Genomic DNA, 5,402 nt, shown 5'->3' on the forward strand with positions numbered 1-5,402 from the left:
TGCTATTTCTGGCTGCCTCTGTAATTCCCAGTTTCTAAGCATGTAGGTAGATGAGTTGACCCAGACCAGCACTCCCACACAGCCCCAGCTGTGTTGAGCTTGCTCTTGCACTTTCTGCTTTTGTGTACTGAAGCCTATCAGAAGGTTAACTCTCTCGTTCCTCTAGCAAGAGTGGGGTTTGTTGTGTTGTTTTTATTTTTACCTTACCTCACTCCCTCATGTCTCACTCATCAAATAATCAACCAATAAAGTCAGTCTTGCCTGAAAGGAAGAATAAGAAAACAGAGAGCAATGCCAGTCACATGACCTCCCGCCAGTAGTCTTTCTGTAGGGTTACAGGAACCAGGAGCTTTTGGAACACCTAGTGACCTGCGTGCACATTGAAACCACAGCGGGACCGTTAATCACTTGAGAAATGAATAAATATTCGGATGCTTTCCTGGCTTTTGCTCAAATTAGATTCCTAGAAACCCATACAAGCTTTTGTGGCTACAATCCCTGGCCAGATGGAAGATGAGGTGATAATTGCCAATAAAGTTCTTTCCTCTGTCGCTTTATCTTTCCAGCCAATGGATTCATCAGATAGCAGTGGAACCAGACCATTCACATTTACAGCTGCTCAGGATGTAAGTTCACTCGAACACTCTCTTAACTTTGGTCCATGGTCTCTATTCATCGCTCCCGCATCCTCCCTCTTTTCTTCTCTCCCAGCTCCCTCTTTACCCTCTGCTCTTCCTTATCTTTCTTCTTCCTCCTTCTCCTTCCCCTCTTTCTTCTCTTGCTCCTTCTCTTCCTCTCTCTCTCCTCCATCACACCTACTTAAGGAAAACTTCTCTCTTGCCCTCCCTCCTTCTCTGGTCCTCTTTTACTTCGAATACATTGTCTTCTAATCTGAACTGAGAAAGGATGACTACATTGACCTGTTAAGAATCTGAAATATTTTGTCTCTCTCCTCCTCTTTTCTACCTTTTTGTACTAATTTAATTCTGAATTCCATTGAAAACCAAAAGATATTTTGTTTAAGGGACAGAACTATATGACTGACAATAGAGTTTTGTAATATCAGTCTGTATGGGAGATTACATTGGGAGAGTAAGAGAAACATAGGAAGGGGAACAGAGTAAAGAAAACTATATTAAAATAATTCACTAACAACAACAACAACAACAACAACAACAAAAACTGTTGAATACATCCAGTCCTTAACTGATAAAAACTGGAGAAACTACTCTTGAGAGTCACCGAAGAGAAAATATTTGTGTGTTGTTGACCTGGGGAGCAGAGAGTGAGTACTGTATGGTGCTGTTAGAGAGATTTATGCTTCTGCCTTGGGTAGTGGTGGATAGAGAAATACCATACATAGACTACTGAATAGATGGTAGCTAGACACAAGATGATGTTTTTGGATGTGGATAGGTTTATTTGGAACTATATGTTGAACGCTAAATAGATATATCCATGAGATAGCTGAACTGTGGACCTGTAGTTGAAAGAATTTTCAGCTAGAGCCATTAGTAGGGAAATATTCAGCACATTGATGACCATTAAAGCCAAGGGATAGGGTCCTTTCGTGAACAAGGCAAAGAGGTAAACACGGTTACCTGGAACACTGGGGTTGAATGGGTTACTCAAAGAAGAATCTGAGAAGAAGGAAGGCATTCAGAATGTTACCTAAGTTGAGAGAGGCAAAATATTGGGAAAGTGAGTGACCACCACTTTTAAATATTTCTCACTACTACATTTCAGGCAAGGCACCAGGATCGCTTAGTTCAGAGAAGTGAAGATTGCTGTACCAGATAGCAGTAGAAGTAAGTGCAAAGTTGGATGGCTGAGGATTGATCATATATAAAATTGGGTAGATTTATGGCTTTAGAGGCTACAATTGGAATCAATGAGTAGAAGGTCCAAAGAAACCAAGTGAAGAAGAAAAGCTGTTCCGGATCCTATGAGAATTACCCAAAGATAAAGTGGATTTGCGAATTGGAAATTTTAAGTACATTAGCTTGAAAGAGTTCATATATGAAGAGCCATCACCTGGAAGTACTTAACAAACAGTGTGTTGAATTTTATGCAGTTGACAACATTAAATCATTTTTAGTCAACAAAAAATGATTTTGTTATTGATGCATGTAATCTCAGCACTTGGGGAAGCTGAGGCAAGAGTTCGAAAAATCAAACCCAGCCATGGCAACTTAGGGACTTTGTGAGACACTGTCTCAAAAATAAAAAAAAGAGGAGATGCTAGGAATGTAGGTCAATGCAAAGTTCCTAGATTTTATTTCTGGTACCAAAAGAAAGATAGCTTTATATGATTTAGTCTAATATATATTGATTGAACAAATAAGTGTGTATATTAGATCAGAAGTCCTATTGATTTTCAGTGGATAAAAACTTAGCTAATTAAAAAAAAATGGTTCCAAAAATATTAAGGAAAATGAAAACACAAATTGACCACAAAAGCATAATAATGATTTTTTTTGTTTCATTTGAAAAAGAATGGTCTTATTTTCTGATTTAATTTCTGTTGATTTTTACCATCCATTGATAATGTTAAGTCTTACAGAAGGAAATAAATTGCTAGTTGTTGATTTTTTAAATGATTCTGAGTTACCATGAATGTAATTTTCTCCTGTTGTTTCTGGGGAATCATAAATGTCACCACAAGTGCAGTTTTTTGTTCTTATTTTGATTTCCATTGACTAAGCCTTTCCGTTTTCAGCCACTTAGTGTCACCCTCTCACAGCCCAAATTATAGTGTAAATTACAAAGATGAAGTGCTCTTTTCCTCAGCCACGGTGGAGTACAGACTCCATGGAGCATAAATTGTTCCCTCAGGCATTCACTAGTCAGTCTTCCATTTTCGTTCACATTCTTCATTCAACAGAATTCCTGGCAAATCTACGTGACAGGAAAATGAATATTTTGCTTCTTTGATGTGTTTATATTTATTGCCTAGGTTATTTTAATAATTCTTTCTGGAACCTGATCAACTATGAGCATGTATAACATCTGAATGAAAGTTATGCAAATATGTGACTCCTGATGATATATGCAGCCATTTCCTGGCTGCTATGTTAATAATGGCAAGTACTTCACATGACATTTTGTCTAGGCTGAGTCATCTCTAGAGGACACGTTCTTCAGAATTTTTCTAAATAATCTCATTTCATGAAGAAAAAGTTAGCCTAGTCTCTTTATTTTGGTAGTCAAAGCTCCATGATCTATCCCTCCATCCCTGTTTCAGCCACATTAGCGATTCTGGATGCCTTTCCTAATATTATCTTTAACGTTCTTGGCTCTATTCCTTTGTTCACTCTATTTTTTCCACCTGAGATGTCCAAACCATTCACTTTACTTCACGTACCCTTTATGATCCATTTCTGCTATTATTATTCCATGGGGCTTTTGAAACACAAAACATCCATAGTAAGTAAGTTTTGCAATTCCTTGATTAATATTTTATAATTGTGGAGAAACATTTCCTATCACATTACTCAAAGCACATTTTCTCTTATATCTCATTGGGCAGAAGTAGACTGTACTGTTTTCAGTACTTTCTAATATTCAATTGTTTGCCATCTCCTAAAATTTAAAACAAATTTTCTTTACACATTTATTAAAGACAACCTACTTCAGGGCAGGGGATTTAGCTCAGTGGTTCTGCTGCCTGCCTTGCAAGTGCAAGGACCTGCATTCAAGCCTTAGTACCAAACAAAACAAAAACAGAACAGGAAGAAAACCTACTTCCATCTTCCCTGTATGTGGCATTAGGAACAGACTTGAAATTTTATTCTGTATCTTCAGGAGCTAGCACACAATGAGGGCCAGCAAAGTTACATGAAGACAGATTTAATTAGAGTGACCACACTTGTATTCTTGAATAATAGAATGATTGTATGTGCTCCCTGTCTAGCAGAAAATAAATTGAAGCTAAAGACAAAAGAGGAATATTTCAGAATGCACACTGTTAGCAAGCAAGTCATTTCTGCTTCTAATTTCACCTTTGCCATTTCCTAACTATAGAATTTTTGCAAGTTACATAAAGTCCATGGCTTCATTTTCTGCATCTGTAAAATAGAATGCCTGCATGCAAGTCACTTATGGTGAGGCTTACATGAATCAATGCTGATGAATACTAGCTTCTGTTAGTATGATCTGCTCAGATCAGAAAGTAATGAGTATTTTGGTCAGATCGAGATATGGAAACAAAATTGCCTACCTGGAGCTTGTAATTTCTCCACCAGGCAAATACAGCCAATTTCCATAATGATAGGTGAAACAAGGAAGACACAGTTTTCCTTTACTAACTGTGATGAAAACAACAAAACTGATAACTCTAAATTCTTCCATTACCACTTCTGGATTTAAAATAACAAAATAGCTAAAAGCATTTTTTATTATTCTTTTTTAGAAGAAACACTGGCCCTCATATTTAGGTGAAAAGAAAGAAAATCAGATACACCAAATGGAAGTGGGACGGGCAGTAATGTGAGACACAAAATGAAAGCTAAGCGAATTTATCCCTCACGCAGTCATAAAGATTTGGGTAATGATTTGCATAACCAGTTCTTGGAGTTAGAATCTTAAAATTTTGGTATTGGACAAGAAAGAAAGAAAATCCTACTGAAATTTGTGAAAGGCACTAAGATGTGGTGTTTACTCGCATTATACTGAATAGAGCAATGAATTCAGCTGCTTAGCAACTGCAATGTTTAAGCAATGGTTTTTAAAACACAGCTAGAATTTGTAATTTTTCAGGAATTCAGTAGTGCCCTGAGTGAAAAAAAACAACTTCTACTTCACACAAATCTATCCTAAGTACAACTTGTCAATTATTACCAATAAGCAGTGGCACTTACAGCAAATGTTTAACTTGAAGTTATGTCAAAACAGTTTTCAAAGTGATATAATTTGTGTTAAATCTGCGAAGGACTACAGGTAATGGTTCATTTCAGATGTGGCCTCTTAGTTGCTGGTACAATCTGGTACTGAATGTAGAATGAACCAATGTCAAGATTTTCCATTCAGAGAGCTATAGGGACACTGTCTCCCAAACCTGGCATTATATTGGTCTGACTGTTACGCCTTTGCAACAACCTGGGAATTTGCTTTTATCTGGCTGACACCTCCTTAATCTCATATGATGCTAACTTAGTCAAGTTCCAGCAACAGCAGTCTAACATTTATGTTTACGTTTTTCTCTCTCACATGGGGAGGATGTCTTCCCTGTAAAAGAATGTTTGGTTTTCTGCTCCCCGTCTCTAGGCCGGTACACTGACACATCACATGCTTGGTTAATTAAAATGAGTCCATCATGATCAGACTGTGAATGTTTACTGTGTGAAAGGAACTGGTCCAGATAGTGGAGATACACAGTGAACAAAACAGGCAAGAGCTCCTTT

Source organism: Fukomys damarensis, unplaced genomic scaffold, assembly GCF_012274545.1.
Source record: "Fukomys damarensis isolate Sample0158 unplaced genomic scaffold, DMR_v1.0_HiC HiC_scaffold_12, whole genome shotgun sequence".
NCBI lineage: Eukaryota > Metazoa > Chordata > Mammalia > Rodentia > Bathyergidae > Fukomys > Fukomys damarensis.